At 43.1% G+C, this 27,566-nt stretch overlaps 1 pseudogene; it reads left to right on the forward strand.

Annotated features, from left to right (window-relative positions):
- Positions 1 to 1,322: 1,322 nt before the first annotated feature.
- LOC148027303 (uncharacterized) overlaps positions 1,323 to 27,566 on the forward strand; it is a 31,367-nt pseudogene continuing 5,123 nt past the window's right edge.

Genomic DNA, 27,566 nt, shown 5'->3' on the forward strand with positions numbered 1-27,566 from the left:
GAGCTCAAGCCATGGGCTAAAATTTCCCTATTCTCAGCTGCAAGATTGCGCCCTGTAGCTCCGTCGCTAGCTGTATGACCAGACCGGGTGCAGATCTGTGTTGCAATGGAGAATGTTCCCAATGCCATACCAAAACAACACCAATGTTGAGATGTGGCATAACAGAATGCCATGCCCTGATCAAAAGAACACATTGAGAGAAGAAAGCATGATGTATTACAACCTCTAGAGTGAGAACAAGAGGCTCCAAGCAAGGTAGGTTCTGTAGGCTATGGCTACCATGGAAGGTCAAGTAGAGATAGGGATGGAGATGAAGTTAGATACTCACCCTGATCTTGGACTGAGCTAGAGAGGGGCTGAGAGAATAGAGAAGGAGCTATGCCAAGCCCACTGATACCATGTGAAAACATGGATCTAGGACATGGCTATAATAGAAGCTATGGAGGTTGAAAGAGGAAGAATGAACTCATGTAGACATTGAAATTGACAAGACAAATTGTCACACAAGTGAATTAGGTTCTGAGATTGAGACTTGGATTGATAAACATAATCTTGTGTGTGGACAATGACACAGACACTTTACTTGAAAGAAAAGAGTACCATCATTACATTAGAAAAGAGAGCAAGTACAATGCTTTATAGGAAACTGGATGGTAGCATTTCTCCTACTGTGCATATGGGATTCTAGTCATGAGCCCTCACTGCTCCTTACAAAGAGACTGAAGTAGGTGTGATTGCAAACATCTCAACCACCCCCACTGATACCATGTGAAAACATGGATCTATGACATGGCTATGATAGAATCTATGGAGGTTGAAAGAGGAAGAATGAACTCATGAAGACGTTGACATTGACAAGAAAAATTGTCACACAAGTGAATTAGGTTCCGAGATTGAGACTTGAACTGATAAACACAATCTTGTGTGTGGGCAATGACACAAACACTTTACTGGAAAGAAAAGAGTACTATCATTGCATTAGAAAATAGAGCAAGTACAATGCGTTATAGGAAACTGGATGGTAGCATTTCTCCTACTGTGCATATGGGATTCTAGTCTTGAGCCCTCACTGCTCCTTACAAAGAGACTGAAGTAGGTGTAATTGCAAACATCTCAACATAAGCTCATGAAGTCCATGGTACAATGTATAATTACATTGAATATATACTATCATTGCATGACTCTCTCTCTCTCTCTCTCTCTCTCTCTGTGTGGATGTGCAGTTTCAGGAGGAGGTGAAAAGTGGGAAACTTTCTTCATTGAAGGTGGTCTCTTTGACATTCAACAGGTCTATCGAGGGGGCTTTTTCCCCATGAGGCGACATGCCGCTCGAGCTCCATAACGTGGAGCTTCTAATTAGCCAAGCTATCAAGGAGGCGAAGAAAGATTTCAAGAAGGATGCAGATAATGCCTTGAACCAAGAAACCCGCCGGCTCCATGAGAGGATTCGACGACTGGAGGAGATGGTGAAGACACTCATGGAAGAGAAGAGGGATCTCAAAACCGACTTGGACAAGCTACAAACGGAAGTGTCACATCTACGGGAGGCAAGAGAGGATGCGGATTTCAAAGCGGACCTCCGAGAGGCTATCACGAAGGAATGCCGAGAGGACCTCCAGGTATGCATTAAAACCGAAGTTGAGGCTTCGAGAGAGGGATGGGAGGAAAAAATCAAAGCAAACATGAAGGAAGAATTAGAAGGGAATAAGGAGGGGTGGATTGAGGTAGTGAAGAAGAACATTAAAAAGGAGGTCCAGGAAGAAAATAAAAAGGAAGAGGTAGTCCAGGTTCAGGAGACCTTAGAGGAGGAGAGGCTCAGGAATGCGCGTAGACTGAACGTGCGTATTACCGGGCTCCCCGAAGGGGCCTCTTCGGAGGAGGACGCACGCGGGCTATGCACCCGACTAGGGTACACGAGCATGCCCTTTACTCAAGCATGGCGTGCAGGACGAGATACTACCAGGGTCAGAGCTCTGATATTACATATGAGCACACCGGAGGACAGAGCCGCTTTCTTTCGGACTGGGGATGACTGCGGATTTCGCTCCGAGGGATGACTAGGGCTCCCATCTTCATGGATGAGGACCTGACTTAGATGCAGATTGCACACAGACGAGCATGCATGCCACAGATACTCCAAGCACGTAGAGAAGGCCGTAAGGCCTTCTATCGAGATGGCCGGATTTTTATAGATGGACGCCCCACCAAATAGGGGGGCGTGGCCTATGAGACGGGGCAGAGGACTGTACAGGAGACCCCGATACGTGTGGCAGTTTGGAACTGCAACGGCTCTCTATGGTCATGACCGGACAGACTTGAGGAGATTTTACCTGACCATGATGTTATATGCCTCACAGAGATACATGAGAGCCCAGAGAGAGGGCTCCCACGCATTACAGGATTTGAGTGGGTATCTGCATACCGAGCTACTACTAGGCAGAGCACATCTAGGGGCTCAGGAGGGGTGGCAGTTCTATTCCATCAGGGGATACAGAGACATATCCAGTTAGTGAGACGAGATGAGGAGGCCAGTTACATATGGATCAGAGTGCAGATATGAGATGAGAGATGGATCTATATGTCAGTATGCTACTTTTCACCACGAGGGTCCAGATATGCTACTACGCAGGGTGATATTCAGGCCAGAGATTCCCCCTCCCCTTATTCACAACTCTCAGAGGACATTATTCTGTATTCTAGTTTGGGTGAGGTCTTCCTTATGGGGGACTTCAACGGGCGCACACAGAGCCGACAGTGTGAGAGTTTTGATATGGAGCAGCTAGAGATCATGAGAGCATTAGACCCTGAGGAGTTGGGGATCAGTAGGGAGTCAGCAGATATTGGGCCAGACGCCACAGGGTATGGAGGGCATTTACTTGAGCTTGGTAGTAGACATCATCTTGCTATTTATAACGGGATGGCACGATGCCCATATTCAAGAGATCTTACATGCTTCCCACATGGGGGGGCAAGAGTACTGTAGATTATCTGCTCGGACCGATCGATGGGATGCATACTATCGAGTCCTTTGGCCTTGGGAGACTTCCACTCGGTGCCGATCACACCTTTCTCAGTTTCTCACTCCTCACCTCATTACCATCACCACCTGCAGATATCATACCCCACATGCATACTACCATACACTTCACTCATGAGCTCTCACATGTTTACTCACAGCATCTGGAGGAGCACATCACGTCACTTGATCCATATGCACCCCTTGATACACTGACCACTGATATCACACGCATTCTGCATGATTCTGCTACACTCTGTTTTCCAAATCACACATACACGCATCCCCCTCGGACTGGTACCATGCCACAGAATAGGTGGTATGATGATGAGTGCAGAGATCTACGTCGACAGCTACGCGATTTGGAGGCCAGCGGAGAGATCACACACAGATAGGCGCAGAGACGCATGCACCGCTTGACCCGCCGTAAAAAGCAGGAATGGGAGGAGGAGAGATATTGGGATATATACCACCTTCTTATGAGCAAAGATTGTGCAGAGGCATGGAGGCAGATCAGAGAACCACGCTCACCCACAGCAATACATGACCATGCAGTATGGCATGGATACGCACAGAGTTTATATCATGTACCCGCACAGTCGCCGCTGATACCCACACCATGTACACCGAGACCAAGTATTTCATCATTTTTCACCACTAGTATGGTGAAACATGCGATCTCACGGTTACAGCATGGCTGCGCTCGAGACCAGTTTGATCTTCAGGCAGAGCATATTATATATGGCAGAGACACATTGGCTCCACTCATTGCTCACCTCTTCAACCGTGCATTGTCTGAGGGGTTCCCTGACTCGTGGACAGAGCATACCATTGTACCTATCCACAAGTCAGGGGATCCTATGGATCCTAACACATATAGGACCATCATGATTGGGCCAGTTTTGTCCAAACTTTATGGCATGGTGATGGAGGAGGAGCTCAGCACGCTGGCAGAGAGAGAGTGCATGCGCACACCCGGACAGGCAGGGTTCAGACGGGCATTTTCTACCATAGACCACATCTTCACTCTCCGTTGTCTGATCGACCAGACACGAGTGAAGAAACAGAGATTGTAATGTTGCTTTGTGGATTTCCACAAAGCCTTTGACACGGTTCCGAGAGAGAGTCTTTTCAGACGCCTACTTGATCTGGGGGTGGATGATGACATGATGTGGGGTATTTATGCACTATATGAGCGGGTTACTGGCAGAGTCAGATGTCCGGGAGGTATATCAGATCCCCTTGTGAGCACCATTGGTGTGAAGCAAGGATGCCCACTCTCACCGACTCTATTTGGGCTATACATTGATGAGATAGCAGAGTTTATTCAACAGCGAGCCGATGGAGGTATAGATCTCAGTGGAGCCACAGTTCATATCTTACTATATGCAGATGACATTGTGCTGGTCTCAGACTCAGCTCAGGGATTACAGCAGCATTTATTAGCATTGGATGATTTTTGCATACAGAGAGGCATGACAGTGAACCTTGGTAAAACCAAGGTTCTAATATTCCATACATCAGCCTAGATACGCAGACAGAGTATTTTCATGGTAGCAGGAGGGAGTATTGAGGTCACTGGATCATATGTATATTTGGGAGTCACCTTTACAGCAGCTTCAGGGACTTTCTCGATGACACAGGCAGCTCGTGACCGCCTCACTAGAGGATACTCAACATTGGCTCTTATGGAGCGACAATGTCATCAGGCACATTTCCAAGAGCCCCGCACCAAGGGGTGGCTCTATCTTTGATACTCTAGTCACTCCAGCACTGATGTATGGAGCAGGTATATGGGGGCCAGGCCTTGCCGATTATGTATGGACATTGATGAAGAGACCTCAGGTGATCATGATATCTAGATTGATTCGCAGCAAGGCCTCAATCCCACATGACATTGTGCGAGCAGAGCTTGCCACATCGCCCATGCTAGTCGAGGCATTATTTCAGACAATTTGCTTCCTACACAGATTTCAGGATATGGACAGAGATCGCATTGCATATAGAGCATATATGGCATCTCAGGAGATGGCTCGAGCGGGGGATACCACATCATGGTATGCACAGACTAGAGCTTGGTTTGACAGACATGGGCTGGACATTGATAGACTCCCACCTCTTCTATACGATACTCAAGCTCCCACTTACACCCTCTCTCTCTCTTTGAGGAATAGAGTCATCAGACAGGAGATATGGCATTTTATATACAGAGGACATGGGTCAGCCCTGCACAGCCACTGCCATCAAAGATGGCACATTATTATACACAGTTCTTGAGGACATCAGAGCAGGAATTCATAGAGATTCTGAGATATATGCAGATCTATATGCCACATCGATTGAGAGTTCTTATTGGACAGCTCAAGGTATCATCACATCAGCTTATGATTGAGAGTGGCAGAGCCAGTGGCATCCCGTGGGAGGAGAGGATATGCCCCCTTTGCAGATCAGAGGTGGAGAGTGGAAGCATTTTGTTCTCAGATGCCCGGCATACTCAGAGTTGAGATCTAGATACACATTGAGTAGCTCACTTCAGGGATGTATAAATGATATGGATCAGAGATCATTTGGCCGTTTTCTGGGAGAGGCATGTCAAGAATCACGTGGTGGAGGGGATTGCTCAAGATGCTGCGCCGAACACACACAGAATGCACAAGGAGAAGCTCACTCAAGAGACAAGAAGAGAGATGGAGGCCAAAACGTTTTCTTGCTGATTTCTTCTTCTTCTTCCACACCCTTCACAATGTACACAAAGTATAGATAAGATACAAGATAAAAAGGAAAGTGGCCTACTAAGTCAAGCAATGCATAACCGACTACACTAGTCGGCTGGCGCTATAACTATGCCAGCTATAAATAGGTGTAACAACCTAAATATAATAAGTAGTGAGTCAGTGGCCATGTGAGAGTCATAATGACCACCGACGTGCTAAGTGTAGACGTGTGGACCCATCTAACCAGGCGGTCCATCATCAATGTCCACATGTGTTGAGCTTGTCATCTCAACACTCCCCCTCAAACTCAACTGCATCTCTGCAACTCCAAGTAAGCTTCGAAACTTTTGAAGCTTCTCTGTACCCAATGCCTTCATGAAGATGTCAGCTATCTGATCTTGTGTGCTGACATACACCAAGTCAATCTCACCTGCTAGTACCTTCTCTCTCACAAAGTGGTAGTGTACCTCAATATGTTTTGTCCTGGCATGGAACACAGGGTTCCTAGCCAACTGTATACTGCTCATGTTGTCACAATAAATGACAACTGGACCTTCCACCTGCACATCCAAATCAACCAATAACTTTTGCAGCCATACTACCTCACATGCTGCAACAACAGCACCTCTATACTCAGCCTCTGTACTTAACAAAGCAACTGTAGATTGCTTTTTGCTGCTCCAAGCAACTGCTGCACTACCAAGAGAGAACATGTATCCGCTGGTAGATCTTCTATCCGACATACTACCAGCCCAATCTGCATCTATGTATCCAAACACATGTACGTCTGTACCTGCCTCATAGAAAAGTCCATAATGTAATGTGGACTTGACATATCTCAATATGCGTCTCACTACATCCAAGTGTGGTTTTCTAGGTACTTGCATAAATTGACTCACAAGACCAACAGCGTAGCTCAAGTCTGGCCTTGTAATAGTCATGTAAATCAAACTCCCCACTATCCTCCTGAACATAGTAGGGTCTTCTATCTCATCCCCAACATCAGCACTCAGCTTTACATTCTGCTCCAACGGGACTGAAAGTGGTTTGCATGCTGTCATACCATACTTGGACAACATATCCAAGCCATAGTGTCTTTGGGACAGCCATATACCATCATCACATCTGACCACCTCAATGCCAAGGAAGTACCTTAGCTCACCTAGATCCTTCATCTCAAACTTCATCTTCAAACAACCCTTGACTTCAGCAATCCCACTATCACTATCACCTGTAATAATCAAGTCATCAACATAGATGACTATGATGACCAAACCTGTATCTCCTTTTCTCACATAAAGTGAGTGATCAGCATCAGAAACATAAAAACCAATATTGACAAGATACTCTCTAATCTTGTCAGACCATGCTCTAGGTGCTTGCTTGAGCCCATAGAGTGCCTTCTTCAATTTGCACACATATGTGTGATGCTCTAAATCTTCATAACCTGCTGGCTGATCCATATACACTTCTTCCTGCAAATCACCATGCAAGAAGGCATTCTTTGCATCCATTTGCTGCAACCTCCAACCTTTGGCTGCTGCCAAAGCAATCACACATCTGACAGTTGCCATTCTAGCAACTGGACTGAAGGTTTCATCATAATCTATGCCATATGTCTGGGCATAGCCTTTTGCAACCAGCCTAGCTTTGTACCTGCTAATAGAACCATCTGCATTGTGCTTAATCTTATAAACCCACTTACATCCAATAGCTTTCTTTCCCTTCGGCAATGATACTAGATCCCAAGTCTTATTAGCCTCTAATGCAGCCATCTCCTCATCCATTGCTGCATCCTAATGAGCATGACCAACAGCCTTCTCAAAACATGTAGGCTCAACATCCTCAACTAGTTTCACCATATAAGCATAATGGTGAGCTGCATAACCTTCAAAACCAAATCTTTTAATAGGCTGCTAGACCTGCGTACCACTGGATCACTCAATGGAGTCTTTGCATCAGCCCGTGCTCTCTGCACACCTGGAGTTCTCACTAAAGGAATGCCAAGCTCATCATCTAAGCTCTCTGAGCCACTGGAGTCTCCATCAAGAACTGCATCAATGCCTTCTGACACTTTATTCTTTCCTTTGTCTTTACCTGTAGTGCTACTAGATGCACTTGAAGATGTAGAGGTACTCCTTAGTCTCCCAGACCAAGGACTACTAGATGATGTCTCTGGTCCACTAAGAGTCCGTGATTCTTGCTTTTCAGCCTGCACATGAGTGTCATGATCATCATCAACATCTAATGCATCACCACTAGATGCATACCAGCTGCTCATTTCATCAAAGATGACATCCCTGCTCACTCTGAACTCACATGTGACAGGGTTGTAACAGCGATACCCTTTCTGCTCTAAAGAGTATCCAATAAAGACACACTTTTCAACCTTTGGATCCAGTTTTTTCCGCAACTCATCTGGCACATGAACATACGCAATGCAGCCAAATACTTTCAAGTGTGAAATATCAGACTTCTTACCTGTAAAACATTCTTCGGGGGTCATACCATGAACTGCAGCTGTGGGAGTTCTGTTCATAATATAAACAGTAGTATGAACAGCCTCAGACCAAAAATGCTTAGGCATATTCTTTTCAGCCATCAAGGCGCATGCAACTTCTGCAATATGCCTGTTTTTCCTTTCTGCAACCCCGTTTTATAGTGGGGTATACCTGCCTGCATGTGAACTGTCTCTTTATCCCATGAGACTTCAGAAAATCACTGAACTCATTTGAGAGGTACTCTCCCCCTCCATGTGACCTCAGGCACTTTACTTTCAAGCCTGTTTCTCTTTCAACTGCAGCCTTGAAAGTTCTAAAGTGCTCAAATGCTTCACTCTTTTCCTTCATAAAATATACCCACAGCTTTCTAGAACAATCATCAATGAATGTGACAAAGTATGAACTGCCTCCAAGAGATACATTTTGTGTAGGCCCCCAAATGTCTATATGTACAACATTAAGAATATTTCTGCTTACATCTCTATCATGTGAAAAAGGTTGCCTTGCCTGCTTACCAAACTGACATGCTTCACATACCTTTTGAAATTCTGCAACTCTAAATGTAGGCAAACCTGTAACCAACCCTTTGGACTGCATTAGTTTCAGCCTTTGTACATTTGCATGTCCAATGCGTTTGTGCCAAATTTCAATGTCTGCAACAACACCTTTTCCTTTGGCATACATAGAAGCATTCATAGTAGGAATTCCGGCATCTAGAGTGAACATACGTCCAACTCTACTTCCCTTTGCTACCAACCTGCACTTGTCATTGAAGTCTTCTACAAAGCAGCCCTTTGCATTAAATCTGACTTGCAGCCCTTGCTCTACCATTTGACCGACTGACACCAAATTCTTTGTAATAGATGGCACATGTAATACATCTGAAAGACTCTTTGTCTTACCATCATGCAAGGACAAGGGAACTTTTCCAATGTGTGAAATTGGGTGGCATGAGTCATCACCCATCTGCACATAACCTGCATTTTGCAACTCCTGCATCTCTCCAAACCATTCTGCATGGCTGGTCATATGATTGGATGCACCTGAATCGACATACCAAACATCTTCATGTGTTCCCTTTCCTGCAACAGCATTCAGCATATGCTGCATAACAAACAAACGTTCATTTTTGTCTTCATTCTGTCGTGAAGACGATGCATAGTTTCCTTGCTGCAACTTACCACTCCGAATATCATCTTTCTTGGCATAACATTGGGCTTCAATATGACCTGTTTTGCCACAGTAGTGGCACACAATACCAGAGTTGTTAGAACCTCTGTTCTGCCATCCACCTCTTCCTCTAAAGCTCCCCCTGCCTCTAAAGTTACCACGACCTCCTGAAACTTGCATATCGCCAAATTGCTGATTCAATCTATTTTGTTGGTTATCACTACCACGTCCTGTACCACGGCCTCTTGAAGAGAACCTACCACGTCCCCTTCCTGAACTGGAGTAGAAAGCCTGGACTTGTTCACCACTTCTTTCAGATGTCTCACTCTGCATGTTGATTTCTTCAATGATCATTAGAGAGACCAACTCATCAAAATCTGGAAATGGCTTTCTGACATATACGGAAGTTACAAAAGACTTCCAAGCCTTTTCATTGTTAAGTCCACCCAAGGTAGATGACACCAAATCATCATCATCGGGCATTGCATCAATCGCTGCCAATGCATCTGCAATGCTCCTTACCTTCAATGCATACTCATTGATAGACATCTTCCCTTTCTTCAATGTATTCAACTCTTGCTTGAGTTGAATCTTTCGTGCCTTTGTATTTACAGAAAACATACTTTCAAGTATGGTCCAAGCTGCATATGCATTCTCTGCATTTCTAATGTGTCCCAACATATTATTGTCAATTACTGCAGACAACCAATACATGACCTTCTTGTCTTTTGCATTCCATTCCTTTCGTGCCTTTATCTCTTCTGCAGTTGGAGGATCACTCACCTCCGGCTCCTTTTCTTCACCTGAAACGAACTCGTAGAGGCCTTTTCCAATAAGAAAGTTCGTGACACGGAACTTCCATGAAGGGTATTTGTTCTTGTCAAGCTTCTCAATGATGGGGCTTCCACTGTTCTCTACCATTATCACAAGAATAATACCAAACAACAAGCAAATCTTCTGCAATCCTCGACCTGTAGTGCACAGCAATACACTAGACAGCCTTTTTCACTGTCTGCTCAACAAAACATGCAATCTGCAACCTGTTTGCAGATAAACCTCGTGTTTACTCACTGGTAAACACCTTTAATCTTACAGATCTGAAATCTGTAACCTGCGCACTCACTGTCGGTCGACACAGCTGAAGTCACACCGTACCCTGAAACTGCTGTCCGCAACTTGCGGCTCTAAAACGGGCCCTAAAACAGCCTCAAATGCCCAAAATAACTGCGGGAAAGCCGTAAATGGCTTATCTACAGAATATACAGTGCTCTTTGCGCACACCAAATCTCACTGCAATCTGAGATTTTTGCTCTGCCCTGCTTCCGGTGCCTCCACAGGCACTATCCAAGAGAAAGAGTGGAAGGATGGGAGAGCTTCTTACCCGTGGCTTGCTTGCTCGAACCTTGCTTCTTCCCCTTTGCTTCAACCTTCGAAATCAGCCTCTCTCAGTGGTGCGGCTCTGATACCATGTCAAGAATCGCGTGGTGGAAGGGATTGCTCAAGATGCTGCGCCAAACACACACAGAATGCACAAGGAGAAGCTCACTCAAGAGACAAGAAGAGAGATGGAGGCCAAAACGTTTTCTTGCTGATTTCTTCTTCTTCTTCCACACCCTTCACAATGTACACAAAGTATAGATAAGATACAAGATAAAAAGGAAAGTGGCCTACTAAGTCAAACAATGCATAACCGACTACACTAGTCGACTGGTGCTATAACTATGCCAGCTATAAATAGGTGTAACAACCTGAATATAATACGTAGTGAGTCAGTGGCCATGTGAGAGTCATAATGACCACCGACGTGCTAAGTGTAGACGTGTGGACCCATCTAACCAGGCGGTCCATCATCAATGTCCACATGTGTTGAGCTTGTCATCTCAACAAGGCATGGCACATCAGAGAGCAGAGCACACAGTGGGTCCTAGTCAGAGAGGGGCCCACCCAGACGACTATTACACAGTTCTTTCAGACAGACAGAGTGAGAGCTACTGTACCAGCCTCCAGTCAAACCTCCGAGCTCACACTAGAGCAGGCTGAGGACCAGCGTACCTGACGTTGCACGAGGATCCGTGGGTTTCGGACCCCACAGCCACACCGACAGGAGATCCGAAGGATTCTTAATCTACATCGATAGCAGACTGAGATCCAATGACACTCGACACATTGGATCTCAGATCTCTAATTTGCTCTTTCTCCACCGCCGATGTACCACATCCTGTATCCAAGAGGGATCACCTGCTATTAGCGACTTCGACGACTGCTACTACATCCCAGGATAATATATCTCCCTGCATCTGTTACATATACACATCACACCACTTTATCACAGCTGACAGTTGTTCCCCTATCACAGCCGACATTTGTTCCCCTTTTTTAGCCATTATTTGGAGTACCAGAGCTACATACGCACATACACATACACGACACTTATCACACTCACAACACCGTATTTTCAGTTTCCAATTTTTAGCTTTTCATTCATCACTTTTATTTTGGATAGCTGGACCTCATCAGTTGTATCACAGTTTGTCTCATAGGCCAGTTTTGGTCTTTAGAAGACGTTAATATAACTTTCTTTCTTTCTTTCTTCTCTCTCTCTCTCTCTCTCTCTCTCTCTCTCTCTCTCTCTCTCTCTCTCTCTCTCTCGCTCTGTGGAGCCCCAAGAGGAACACCAAGGAAAAGGGAATTCTCTTGCAAGAAAATCTATCTTGTAACATCACAAGCTTTTATTTCATTCTTTTGATCATCAAAACAAAGAAAACAGCAACTCTTCACACAGCATCATAGTAGATATCTCCCACGGATTTGATAGAATCAAACCATAATCTTCAACATCTTCATAGAATTCTTCAATATAACAAAGAACATAAAGGGATACACCACCTTTGAATGGAGATCAATCACATAGTATTCATCTTCAATATATTCATATGTTAACCCTCAAACGAATGAAGGTGGAAAATCGGGAAAAGCTAAAGCAGAAGACAAAGACAAAGGCCAAGGCAAAGAGAAATGGAAGACAAAGACACGCAAAGAGAAGAGTCCTAAATAAGGGAGAAAGGCGCACAAGGAAAAGTGCAAGTCAAAACTTTTGTAAAAGAGTGCAAGCGCATCATGGTTTAATTCAAGGAGTGCCGGGCTCTCACGTGCAATTTGTAAATGACGAGCGGTGGAAAGGAAGCTAGGAAGATAGAAGGACAAGGGGAAAAAGGGCCTAGGCTATGGCCGGCCATGTAAAAAAGGGGAAAAGGGAATGACCGCCCAAAAGGGATTTAGGGTTTTGTATATAAAGTTGAAAAGTGAATGAGAAGCTCATTCTTGTGTGTGGCCAAAAGTAGCTCTCTTATTCTTCTTCTTCTTCTTCTTCTTCTTGCTTGCTTGAGCTTGTGCTTGAGAGAGGGAGTGTGAGAGTGTGAGGGAGTGAGTGTGTGAGAGTAAGGGATCGAGGAGGAGAAGCTCTCCATCTTCTCCTCTCTTCTTCTCTTCTCTTCTCTTCTCTTGTCTTGCTCGCAGCAATGGAGCTTGAGGATGGAGCTTGCTTGAAGCTTGCACTTGGATCGTGGAGCTACCGGAGTGCGTGGAAGAGGAGGTAACTCGAACAGCACGGAGGTAAGCTCACTACACCCATAAGGTAGGCATTGCGCGTCGGTTATGTGAGAGGTAGCCATTAGTGCTCGGCTTGGAACACTTGAAACAATAAGCGGTCCGTGGGTCTTGGAGGTTGAGTGAAAGCTCCCTTTATTTTGGTTCTGTTGCCGGGACCAACGGATTCAAGCCTTGAGTGCTTGCGCGCTTCAAATCGAGCATTGGAGTAGGGTTTTCCCCGAACCGGTGCTTGAAGTAGATATGTAGGAAGCGAGGGAGTTTGAAGAGGTATTCGATCTCCTTAGCAAGTAGGTTTTTGGTTTTTTGGATTTGGAAAAGCATGTTGGATTAGTGTAGATGACTGCTTGTGATTTGTATACATTTAGGGTAGGAAAAAACAAAGAAAAAAGAAGCAAACAATAGGATTTTCTATTGCTGTATAACAGGCTGAAATAGGAAAATAGGGGCACAGATCCTTGGAGTGCAGCTCGATTCGAGCACCATAGTGATTCCAGGCATGTCTGGCACTTCTTGGTAGTATTTTGTATCTATTTGGAAGGTGCTGGATGATTTGGTGGAGTAGACGTTGACCTAGAGACATCGCGCACAACTCACGGGCCGCCGTTCACGCCATCAAACCAGGTCATCCGAGTCCCAGAATCAGGCCACCCAGGATCGGACCAGTCCATAATCAGACCACTCAGAATCGGACCAGGCTGTCCGAGTCCCAAAATCAGACCAGGTCATCCGAGTCTCAAAATCGAACCAGTCACAGAATCAGACCAGAATTGGACCAGGCCATCCGAGTCCCAGAATCAGACCAGTTCAGAATCAGACCAGTCCGGTCCGACTACTAGAATCGGACCACCCTGTCCGATCCGATTCGTAGGATCGTAGCACTTTTTCGATCCGACTCCCAGAATTAGACGTGACCAAAATCTGACCACTGAGCCAATCGGACCAACCCAAAATCGGATGTCCGATTTTGATAATCGGACTCTTGAAAATGAGACAGGTATCTAGAACACAAATTTTGAGACATCTAAACCCCAAGATTAACCCCAAAGGCTACGTAGAGCTGAAGGCACATCACAGATCCATCACTGGGCTAAAATTTAGAGCACGTAGTTCAAAATTTGGCTATAAACAGTCCTCCAAAGTGTGCATGGCTTTTATAAACAGTCCTCCAAAGTGTGCATGTCCCCTCCGCACCTTCCCCAAGTAGGCTGGAGAGAAAACGCGTGCCATGACGGGTCCTCCAAATTGGACCCTAGAGTAACCAACTTCCTCGACAACTCCAGCACTTTCAAAGTGCCTAAAGCCTAGGCTAATGGAGTTAAACTCAAGGGAGTTGGCTGAAGAGCTAGACTCTTCGAAAAGGGAGGTAGTTGTGCTCTCTCAACCTAGTGAGGCTATTCAGCAGGCCAAGGCCATGTCCCTTAAAGACACACTAAAGAAAGATAATGTTGAGGCCCAACCAAGCACATCAACAGTTGACCTAGTCCAGGGTCCTGAGTCATTGAGAGATGCACCTTCACTGACCAAGAAAAAGAGGAGAAAACATCGAAAACAACAGCAGCTACAGGTGGTTGTGGACCCCAAGAGCATTGAGACGAAGAGCGTCGGAGAGCCGATGAATAAAGCATCGAGTCCATCCACCAACGAACCTATTAATGCCTCTCCTAATAGCGATGAACCCTCAGACACATCCGTGTGCTCTAAAAAACCAAAGCAACCGTTGCCATCAACAGTTGCTTGCAACACTCTATCCACTTACAATAGAACTTACATTGATCAATTAAGAGTGGATACAACGCTGTCACACCAGGGTGACAAGGTCATACCAGTCACATCTGAGAATAACCATGACAAAATAGCAGCAAAACCTCAAGAGAAACGTGAGAACCCCAAGAGCATAAGAAATCCTAGCGTTGACCAATCTTGCTCATCTAGGCCTGAGCCCCCAGCTATGCTAAAGCCCAAGCAAACTCCTAGAACCTTGCATGAGATGGCAACCGAGCAAGCCCTCGCTGAACATAGAAGTGTCGCAGAATGCTTAAGTGAGTTGGATGCTAAGCTCAAAGTGTTCGCACATATCTACGTCCTTGCAGACATGGGCCATGCCCTAAGGAGCAGCTTGAAGAATACTTGCCATTCCCCTTATCTTGGAAGGAGCAAGAACATCTTGACGAGCACTATAACAAGCTCTTACATGAACGCATGCAACTCATCTCTGACGAGGAGGCTAACAAACTGCACTTAACTGTCACGTTCAATGAAGTGCTTTGCCGACCGAATCTCGTAGACATAGAGCAACTAAAGTGATTCTCAAAGGGCCGAAGTCAATTTGAGCAGCGTTGGTGTGAAAACCCCGTTGCAATGGATGAACTAGGAGCTCAAATCATGATAGTCTCAGAGGAGCGATTGGCCAAATGGCGGTCTCAAAGAGACCCAACCAACCTATGTGGCACCAACATCCCTTCGAGTGGTGCTGAATGACATTCGGGGTGCGGACTTAGCTGGAACTAGCCTAGAGAGCCCTCTACTTGATAAGGTTCTCACTGAGGAGGAGTTACATGTTGCCAGTAGACTCCGACAAGGGTCCATGCTGCTCGATGTGGCAAAATATCTATTGGTGCTGAGTAAGCTACCACGAGTGCTAGATGCGTGTGCCACGCTCCAGTACAATCCCGAGTTCTACAATTGGTTCTTATCCTCGTGAAGTGACATGGATTCATAAATATGTATATAAATAAACACTGATTCTTGTGTCACCTTGTATAAACAATAGCAACACACACAAGCAATGATGGACAAGCGCAGGGACAAGAGTTGGGTCTGACAGGCTAAGTTCCTTAAGTCCTCCTCTGATCACACATTTAAAAGTCGTGTGACCATCCCCACCTCCAAGTGAAGGGCATGCAACCCACATTACCACCATAGGAAGCCTTGACCAACAACATTGATGATGTAGACAGGGTGCAGTCCCTTTCTATACACCTTCTTCCCTTTTTGGTCTATCCTTCCAAGGATGTGCCCTATCCCACTCCATGACAACCAGTCCACACAACTTAGCATAAGCCAATATCTGCTAATGGCTAGAGGCAAAACGAACATTGTCATGGGGGCCATCCCTCTGCATCAAACACTGCATGCCTTACCCCTCCCCTTCTTATCATATGCGCTTGATAAACCACACTAAAATCCCTTCCATGCGAACAATTGTATCCTGTATCAAGGTCTAACCCTTGGATTGCATCTTGCAGGCTTCCAGACAGAACACATGGAGAACCATGGACATCTGACATGCAAAGACGCTCTTCACAGACGATGGGAGCATGTGGCACGTGCCCCTCCACCGGAGCGCTATGTGCCCACCCTCAAGAGGTATGCCAAGAAGCGAGGCCCTAAGCCACACCATCCCGGACGAAGGCCAAAGAATCCTCGAGTAAAGAAAGTCGAGACTCAAAGAAACGTGCAACACCTGGCAACGTCAATGGGGGTTTGTGCGACCTTAACAAGTAATGGGATAGGTATCATGGCATTTTGAAAAAATTATTTAACATGATTGCATGGGTTCAGTGTACTTAACGCAAGCAAGAATATACTCTCACGAAGTGACAAGTGGATGTAGAATGACACAAGTCAAGGTCTAGAGGCGTTTAATATCCAAGTCACCACAAGACCACCAACCCCACAAAGAACCATTATGGAGGAAGTGACAGGAATACCAGGAAACCAAAGCCATGACGGAAACACCATTGGATGAGAACCCAAGGACACCTCTGCAAAAAAAATACATATTACAACTGAGCATTGCCAAAGCATAATCGTTGATTACCCCCTCCTTCTTGGCCAAAATCTATGTTTGGGCAGGAACCACGCTCTCAACAAGGGCAAACGTCTCTTCATTATCCATGATTCAATTCGCAAGATGCTCTATCCTTGTCCATGCATAGCTCAACCCAAGTGCTATCTCAATTGTTCGATGTCTCACATGTTACAAAGAGGTTTGCAAAATCTCAAGTGTATCTCTTCATCTCAACAATAGTTCCTCTAGCATCAAGGCTGGTGACACAATCATCTTTGTAATATCCATTCTTCATTGCCTTTGGATCCCAACATTTCTCAAATCCAAATGAAAGGCTAACAGCCTCAAAGTATGGCATTGATTGTATTCATTTTTTCCACCACAAAAAAAAAAACAAAACAAAAAGAAAAAATAAAAATAAAATAAAATAAAATAAAATAAAAAGAAAAACACACACACAATCACAGCACTGCACCTAGGGGTCCTCAAATTAGGTACGTCCAGTGACCTTGGTCTACTCGCTCCGTTCCTAATCCCCTAGCCCTTTGTACATCCCCCACAATTGTTCAGAGCACATCAAGGGCAGGATATACCTCGGGAGCTCGCCTCGCCTATGGTTAGACCTGTCACCCTGAACCACTTGCACAATTCTTTTGCACTTATCTCAATGCCATTACAATCAACAGTGGTAAGCAAGGCATGAAAGACAATGGAAAAGTACACCATACTTTTCAAGCACTACAAGTAGTCACTAGCTACCAAGAGCTAGACATCAAGGAGCTCAATTACGCTACATGGCCTTGACAAGACCATAATGATGTCTCAAGCAATCTTCAAGTGTACTCCCTGTCTTCATCGATAAAATCTTCCATCAACTTAGCCCCTTGCTTCACTGACCCATTGCTATACAATGCACCAGGCCGACTGTCTTCTAACTAAGTAATATCTAAGTATGCACAAGCACTCACATAATACCTGCACCGAAGTATATACACAGTTTGGGTCCTCAAGTGCAGGACAATACTCTCAGCTTGCTTAGAGGACCTGTCTCCCAAACTAATTGCATTATGTCTTGTGCACAATAGAGAAGAATAGCACTACCCTTAGGGAGAGACCACATGAGAGGTTTTCACTTGCAGGTGTTGAAGACTCCAATGAAAGTTTCGTTCACTCTCATCAACACCCAACTCTGAATTCTTATCCCTTACCATCCGACAAGCCCGCAAAGAATCGTCATGAGCAGAATCCCCAACAAACCAACACTTGTGGTGGCCATCAATGCAATCCCCAACACAGAATAGCCCTACCACCAACTCCAACAACCTTTCACCAGCCACCTTGGCCACCAACAGGTCCCTTAGGACCTTCTTCCACACCACCACCAACACTCCTCCACAAAAACCATAGACGTCCTTGTCACCCACGTCTTCAGTGCATGCTACAGCCTGCTACCTAAACGGTGAGTGCCATGGGACTGGCCCTCGTCTAGGAGGGGGTAATGTTAACCCTCAAACAAACGAAGGTGGAAAATCCGAAAAAGCTAAAGCAGAAGACAAAGACAAAGGCCAAGGCAAAGAGAAATGGAAGACAAAGACACACAAGGAGAAGAGTCCTAAATAAGGGAGAAAGGTGCACAAGGAACAATGCAAAGTCAAAACTTTTGTAAAGAGTGCAAGCGCATCATGGTTTAATTCAAGGAGCGCCGGGCTCTCACCCGTGCAATTTGTAAATGTAGACGGGCGGTGGAAAGGAAGCTAGGAAGATAGAAGGACAAGGGGAAAAACGGCCTAGGCTACGGCCGGCCATGTAAAAAAGGAAAAAAGGGGATGACCGCCCAAAAGGGATTTAGGGTTTTGTATATAAAGTTGAAAAGTGAATGAGAAGCTCATTCTTGTGTGTGGCCAAAAGTAGCTCTCTTCTTCTTCTTCTTCTTCTTCTTCTTCTTGCTTACTTGAGCTTGTGCTTGAGAGAGGGAGTGTGAGAGTGTGAGGGAGTGAGTGTGTGAGGGTGAGGGATCGAGGAGGAGAAGCTCTCCAGCTTCTCCTCTCTTCTTCTCTTCTCTTCTCTTCTCTTGTCTTGCTCGCAGCAATGGAGCTTGGAGCATGGAGCTTGAGGATGGAGCTTGCTTGAAGCTTGCACTTGGATCATGGAGCTACCGGAGTGCGCGGAAGAGGAGGTAACTCGAACGGTACGGAGGTAAGCTCACTACACCCGTAAGGTAGGCATTGTGCATCGGTTATGTGAGAGATAGCCATTAGTGCTCGGCTTGGAACGCTTGAAACAATAAGCGATCCGTGGGTCTTGGCGGTTGAGTGAAAGCCCCCTTCATCATAGTTCTCTCTCTCAATCTCTCATATACAGTTACACTATTTTGAAATAATTGACTATGTCTGACTCTCTCTCTCTCTCTCTCTCTCAATAGTACATCATCTCCTCACTAAAATACTCAATAATCACTCACAAAAATCCTTCTTAGGTCATGGATGCACCTCCCAAGAGGTATGTCTAATATGAAGAGTCACCAGAGCCACTAAAGTGTCTTTTCACAGCTCACTACTATCACTGTCACTTAGTCTTCTCTTCAATCTTCAGCAGCTACTTCTTCCACTTGTTTTAGCTCTTTTGAACTTAGATTCATTATTTCCAAAGGTTAGAAAACTTTCCCAAAGTCACACATACATTCTACAAAACACTTACAGAAGGTCTACAGAACAGTTATAGTACACCACTAGAGCAGCTACAATACAGTTATAGTACAGAGACAGAGTAGAGACAGAGGCTCTACAGAGGGTCTACAGAAGGTCATCAAAGCCTCATAAATCATACTCAAATCATTCCATACTATCAAAAACTATTTAATAATCTTTCAAAAGATCTCAATCTTCATCAATCATCAATCCATGCTTCATACAGAAGAAAATCAAAACAAAACAAAAGCTATACAGAAGGTATATATAACTAATCAAAAGCTCAACAGAACCTACCAGAACATCACAGAGCTTCATATCTTCACTGAGAATCATCATGAACTTCCAAAACATAATCAATATCATGCAAAAAACTCTCAAATACTTCCATTAACAACCATACATCACTCTAAATCCATCAGAAATCAATCATTCAGACCTCAAAAACAACAAAAATCAGTCAAAAATTCAGTCTTTTTCCACTCTCAACATATCACCACGCTTAGAAAGAAAGCATCCTCATGACCTAAGGAAAAGAAGAATATAAGTTCATTAAAGAGCTCGATTTTATCTTCTATCAGATCTTCAATAATCTTGCTTACCCACAACCCCAACTTATCACCTGTATCTGATAGAAAATACTACTAAAGAAAAACTTTCATAATTCATTAACTCTTCTGATTAATCATTTAAAAAATTATAACAAATTTGTAAAGGTTATGAGAGGTTCTCTTTAGCTTTCCACCATAGGCTTTTCATCCACCATCAATAGCTTGAAAAGAGCTCTCAAACAAATTATTCTCAATCAGCACGAACTCATCACATATAATTATTACAACACACACACAAACACTAACACAACCATCTGAATGATACTTCCAAAAAGAGATATATATCATTAAGAATCATCCAAGATACATTGCAAAGGCATCAATGAAGATGATCCCTTTTGAAGGCTTGGTGGTTTCGAAAACGATCCATGGAGAAGGATTCATCTACAAATGTCTTTGGAGGATTTTGAAAGAACTACAGGCAGCACATACTTTCTAGCAAAACAAGGTATTTGCTAGGGAGACATAGGGCATGAAAATACAGAATATCCAACTGGTGGGAGTCAATGTTTACATTGACATTCATATAAAGTTTTGGAATGGCCTTTTGATCATTATGGGAATGCCTATGCATGTATGCTAGATACCAAGAAAAATGAGCTGTCAATCTCACCAAAGGATCTAGAGATTGTGAATATTGATGAGCAAAATGAAGGTAGTTTTGGTATGCTTGATTGGCAGTTGTCCAATCTCTGGGAATTATTGGCTAGTTTATCTAGGGTCTCATAAGAGAATCAGTCCAGCTCCATCCTCTTCTTCTGGGAATCTGTTGATCAAACCCTTCATATTCACTAACCAACTGAGGGGGTTGAGAGATAGAACTGGCAAGAGATGGAAGTGAAATAAGTAAAAGAGGATGAACAGATGGGTAGGCAAAATCATAAAAGGAGGAATAAGTTAAAGAATGAGTGGCTGAAAATTTTAGGGAATCAGTTAGGAAATGTGTTAATTAATAAATAGAAAAGGTAGAAGGTACATGGATAGATGGAGAAGGGCATGGTGGAGAAGGGAAAAAAACTCTATCTTCGATAAAAGAAAAATATGTAAATATTGGAATTTGAGGAAAAGATTGAGGTTGGAAAAGAAGGGGTAATATTGCTATTGAAGTGGTTTGATAGAGAGAAAGATAGATATCATAACAGTGAGCCATTTGTTGATAATACAACAGGCTAGGAATAGATGGACCTAAGATAGATCTTCTCTGATAGGCATAAAAAAAGGTTGAATCAAGTGGATGGTTTTTGGAAAGGTGAGCTAAGAGATCCACCCTCAGTTGGTTAGTGCTATGTACATAGGTAGAAGCTGTGTTCTGACGTTGATTCAAGACCACAGAATCAATCATTGAGTGCCAAGAATTATCAGGGCAAGTAGCCACTTTTGAGGAGTAACTCTGGAACATGTCATCTATTCGCAACTCCAAATAGTTGACATATAAAATAGCTTGTAAAACCACGTCTCCCACATACCAGGCCATATCTACTTTATTTGGAATCAACAGATCTCCCCGTAGATACATATATGACAGCAACATGGTATTCGTCGTCATAGAATCTTCAAACACCAGACGGACCACTTCTGTCAACAACTCAAGCGACTTGCCCCACTCCAACCATCCTCTAGAAGAGGAAGATCCATCGTTGAAAGCTTCATGTAAAAGGCCAACTTCTGCAATTGATAGTGGATAAAGAAAGAATGGTCCGAAGGAACATACTCCTGGAAATGCTCAAATGTAGACCATAGCAGATCCATCCTGGACTGCAATTGTTCCACTTTATCTTGGAATAAAGGACACAAGGTAGCCTGTCTCTAGACAACTGCTAAAGTCCTGCTTTGAGAGAAAAGGGATCATAGGAACATTGGGGCTTGGAGGAACAGACCGTGACTACGTCAGTTGGTCTTGCAACTACTTGATTTGGAAAGCTTGTGATTCCACTGTGTCAGTAACAGCCTGTAAGGTTGAAAGTTTTACATCTAAGAGAGTGTGAAACTCTTGCGCTTCTTTGGACATCCTCTCTTTCTCCTCTGAGATTTTAGTGACCTCGGATTGAGCTTCTGTTAACTCAATCTTCAAAGAAGATATCTCTTCTCTTTAGGTCTCAATCATTTGGGTTTGTTGCTCCATCTGCTTAAACAGATCTGCCAGTGTGTCTTTAGCAGAGGCTAATTATGATGTTGCCTTATACAACTGGTCTTTGGACTGCATCAGTTCTTCATTAAAAAAAAGCATACAGCTGTTGAACACAGGCTGTCACTGAAAGTTCAATTGAACTCTCGATGTCTTTATAGAGGAATGGAATGGCATCTCCCAACACTAAACTATTCAGTGAAGGGACTGATATGTCTAAGGAACCCTCTCTATGTTCATTGAACAGGTTCTTACATGTGAGATAAGCAGGAAGGTCACTGCCAGATGTAACAGGAATTGTAACTGAAGGAAGAACTGAAGGAGCTTTATCTGCCACCCGCTTCAAGCGCTTTTGCTGAATGACCAGGGGAGGAGGAGAATTCAGATCCTCTATATCAATAGGTTCTAACTCTTCTGAAGGTGGAGGGGGAGGTACTGGATCAGATGGAGGAGGTGGTAGCACACCCTTCTTTAAAACTGAGTATTTTAAGAAAGCATACAGGTAGGATCCATAGGTAACATTTGTGACATTGCCCCTGGTTACTTTGACGAAATGTTGATCCATCTTTGTGAGTAGGTAAGTGCTCCAATCAATAGCTACTCCTTTTAACACCATCCTCGAAGCTGTAAAGAGCTCTTTGGACAAGTAATGGGATGGTGTTTTTGCAGGCATAAACCTATCTTGGAGAAACTAGCAGACCAACTTCCACACAGGATTAGTGATCATGGAAAAAGAGACTCCTGAAGTGTTGATCACTTTCTTGACATCCATAATTTTCTTGGTCTGCTTTTGTAACAGCTTGAAAATCTCATCGTTAGAGAATAGCTATCTAGCTGTAACAAAGGGCTCTCCTTTGTAGGGAAGAGACAGAGCCTCCCTAACCCTCGGGGTGTTAGTGGCATGGAAGTACCATGGACCAGTCCCGACTTCTTGCTGTATGAGGCAAGGAACTCATCACACATGGATGGATCTTTTGGAATCAAGGGGAAGGAAGCATCCACGAAAGTCGCAAGGCCTGCTTTCGCTATAGGCTCAGAAGTGAGTAGGGAAGAGTAATCCCTACTAACCAGTAGGACATACTAGATAAGAGGAGGAGCGTGAGGCACCATTCAGATGGAAAACGCACACACCACAACGTAGACAGTCACAAACAATGCCTGCAAAACAACCAAAGGGCTATCAAAAAGAAATCAAGCCAAAAAGAAGGACACTCATATAGACATAGACATAACTAACCCATGTACCACCCTAGACAATACACATTTAAGAAAAAATTCGGCATGACCTCGACACATATGCGACCGAAAACTTTGTGCGATGCAACAATCAGGCACCCAAATCCCCGTATCAGAAAAGAAAAAAAGAACTTCACACCACATCCGTAATTGTAACACATAGACAAATCAGACTATCGGAAAAATGTACATCAAGACTTGACCATAACCTGGACCATCAGTGTCAACTAAAAGACTTTTACGCGCCCATCCCACGAAGCGTGTTTATTAAAAAGGGGGAAAAAAGTGCAGTGAGGGGGAAGTATGTTGATGAAGGGTTTATTTTAAGAAATTATTAACAATGGGTGACATTTTATTAGGTTATAAACCTTAATAAGAAAACAGCGGTTCCTTCTTAAAATTTAAATTACAAATTATTATGGTGAAATGGTGCTTTAGCGCAACTTGGACTACGATTCCCAGACTGGGTCTCTAAATGCAAATTCCTTAATTAAAAATCAACAATGATGTGGAACACTTTTTTGCCAACACGTACTTCTTCGTGATGGCTAGTTCATTTTTATTAACAGTTAAGGTGCCTCTGAAGCACACGTAGCGCATGCAAAGTGAACGACTGGTTGATTTTTAAATTTATTAAATTGTGTGTTTAGCACGAATGCTCGTGAAAAATGTGGGTGAATAAAGTTTATTTGAAAAACTAATTATTGTTAAGGGGGTAATGAAAATAAATAAATCTCAAAAAATAAATGCTTGGTAGGAGTATATATACAATGGCCTGAAGGTGCACGGAGGAGTCCCCCAAGAGCAATGAATCCAATCAAACAAAATCAAAGACCACTGACTGAACAAAACAAATAAAACTCCTTAGTATATTTGTTGATTTTTATTTTATTTTTAATTTTTCTTTATTTTATATTGTTGGTTTATATTTATTGTTTGGTTTAGTTTACTTGTTTTTATTTTTTGTTGTTTTTTAATAATAATAATAATAATAATTAAATCAAGATATATAGTACATGGATATTTAATGAAGGAAAAAAATTAAATTTCAGCCATATAGAACATGCCCACAATTTGTGTTAATTCAACCAAGATTTTCAAATGGTTTGTAGGATTTAAAATGAATTTTTATGATGGTTTTAGTGCTTCAAAAAATATTTTTATCTTTTAAGAAAATATTTTTTTAAGTAAGAAATTAGTTTTAAAAAAGGGTAGAGGGATGTGTGGAATTTTTTGAGGGTTTTTTGAATTTATTTCTGTATTTTTACTAATTTTAAATGAATTTTATCCATTTTTCAAGGAATTTCGAATGAATTTTCAAATTGGTAATTTTGTATTTTTTTATTTTTTATTTAAATTTTCACCTTACAAATATTTCAAAAAATTACAAAAGTAGAGGAAAATTTTTAGAATTTTTTTTGTAATTTTTCTAAGTTTAAATAAATTTTTGAAATTAACTAAATCAATTAAATGATGTAAATCAGGTTAGTTGGGAAAGTAAGGTCAAGTTAAGTCAAGTTAGTTTAGGTAAGTTAATTAAGTCAGGATAAGTCAAGTCTGATCTAGGTAGGTTAGTCAAGGGTGATTAGGTTAGGCTGAGTTAGTATAGGCTAGTTAGGTCAATTAAGTGAGTCTAGGTTAGTTAGTCAAGTTAAGGTAGTTAGTCAAATCCTAACTAACCAAGGTTCAGTTAGTAAAGGTGTCCAGGCGGCGGCACGACGGAGGCCAAAGGTCGCGGTGGCGGGTGGGGCTAGAGGAGAGGTGGTCGATAGCAAGGACAGCGCAACAACGAGTGTCCGAGGGTAGGGGCGGCAATGGCAGCGGTGTCCAACAGGTGGTGTGGTCGTCAATGGGCGTCCGACAGTGCTAGAGGGCGACACAGGGGGTTGAGGCGACACACAACGCTGCAGGGGAGGACCGCGGCGACACACGACGTTGTAGAGGGGGAGAAGAGAAGGAGGAGGAGAAAGAGGAGAAAGAAAAAAAAGAAAGGGAAGGAGAAGAAAGGAAGGAGGAAGGGAAGGAGGACAGAGGAAGGGGAGCTGGTGGCTATGGAGGAAGAAGGAGTAGGGAGGGAGGGGCGCAAAACGCAACGGACAGGTAGGGAATTTTTTTTTTAAAAGAAAAAATAAAAATAATGCATTTTCTTGATTTAGTGCTTCTTTCTTTTCTTCTTCTTTTTTGTTTCCCTTTTGTTTTTCTCTTTTTTTTTCTCTCTTTTTTTTTTCTTAGTTTTTTCTTTATGCTTGGTTTTCTTTCTGTTCTTTTGGTTTTTTTTAAATTATGTGTGTTTTAATTATTTTGGTTTTGTTTTGTTTTTAGTTTTTATTTTATTTTTTTAAATTTTTAATTTGAGATATTGTTATTTTTATTCTCTCTTTTTTAAAAAAAAATATTTTTTCATTTTTATTTATTTAATTTTTCTTCTATTGTTGTGTTTGTGTTTTTTTTAATAATGAAAAAAGAAAAATAAAAGAAATAATAAAATGGAAGAACACATCCCCGACCCGTGCGCATGCGCGGGTAGGGGTAAAAAATTTTTGCAATGACGGGGTCAAATGGGCAGGGATGGGAACGCGTTAGCCACGGACGCTGCGGGGCATCCCAAGGCGTGTAAAACCAAGAACAGGCGCGTTCACGCATGAGGTGAGAAACATGGTTAACGGGAAAAATGAAGAAAAATTAATAAAATCCAAACCGTTTGTCGGATCAAAAATCCATAAAAATGAAAAATGGGCCGAGAGACGAGGAGAAAATGTTGAAAATCAGGGTGTTCACATGGGAAAAACGTAAAAAAAAACCCGAAAACACATGCGGGCATTCATATCGAAAAATCCGCGCATCGGAACGAAGTGCAAAAAGAAGGAAAATAGTGAAGAATGTGTCCGACAACCCTATCATGAGAAAACACTGTTCCGATCAAGATAGGACGCGTTCACATGGCAAAAATCCCAAAAATGGGCCTAAAAATAGACTCGAAAATTAATATGAAAAAAATCGTGCGTCGAAATAGCAGGCAGTAAAAAGAAACAATGTCAAAAAAAAAAGAATTCACAGTACTAGTGCATCAAAACATAGTTTAGGAGAAATTAGGAAGGGTTTACGTGGAAAAACACAAAAAATGCATCTAAAAACACTCGAAAAAATTAATAACTTAAAATCTGACATTCAAAAAAGAGGGGGGAAAAAAAAAGTGGAGGAAAGGCTGGAAGGACACGGCTGTCAAATTATATTGGAATTATGGTGAAAATAGGGCAGGTTCACATGGAAAAATGTGAAAAATAGGCACAAAAAATGCCCCAAAGCCCGCAAAAATTAATACCGTATGAACCATGCATCGGAATGACATGGAATAAAAATGAAAAATGTCAGGGACAATGGGTAGGACAAGGCTGGTGCATCAGATCAGGGTTCCGAAGCAATAATGACGCGTTCACATGAAAAACTGTCCAATTTATGAAAATTACTTCAAAAATTAATAACTTGAGAATTGTCTATCGGAATAGGGGTTGGCAAAAAGGAAAAATAGGCAATTCAAAGGGACGAACAGGGCTATAAGGTTATATTGATTTTCGATGAACGTAGGGTACATTCTCATGAAAGAAGTGCAAAACCAAGAATAAGGATAAATGATCAAGAAACAACCCCAAGGACAGGGTGAAATAGAACGGAAGGGTGGGGAAGGGACCCCATTAGGGTAAAATGAAATCACAACATAGATGCATGATTAGAACAGGGCGTATGCATGGGGGTATGCAACATAGACGCGCAGGGACACGTCCCCACACTTAAGACATTAACAGGAAGGGTAAACCAAACTTCAAGGACTTAGTACCCCACATCTAACAGGAAGGGTAAACCAAACTTCAAGGACTTAGTACCCGACGTCAGACCAACCACAGACGTCCCCACACTTAAAACATGACCAGTACTAAGAAACAGAAGGTGTAGGGTTAGAAAAACTTGGCCCATATTGCCGAGAAGGAATGTCGACTATCAAGGTTGCGTCTGGAGGCGTTGTTGGCTGCAGGAGGTAACAAGGTATCTTCACAGTACTCATCCCACGTCCTTTGTGTGGCAGGGACCACGCGGCAACACCCAGGGAGG

The sequence above is a fragment of the Lygodium microphyllum genome, chromosome 13 (assembly GCF_053477565.2).
Source record: "Lygodium microphyllum isolate KBCC chromosome 13, Lygodium_microphyllum_v1.1.10, whole genome shotgun sequence".
Classification (NCBI taxonomy): Eukaryota; Viridiplantae; Streptophyta; class Polypodiopsida; order Schizaeales; family Lygodiaceae; genus Lygodium; species Lygodium microphyllum.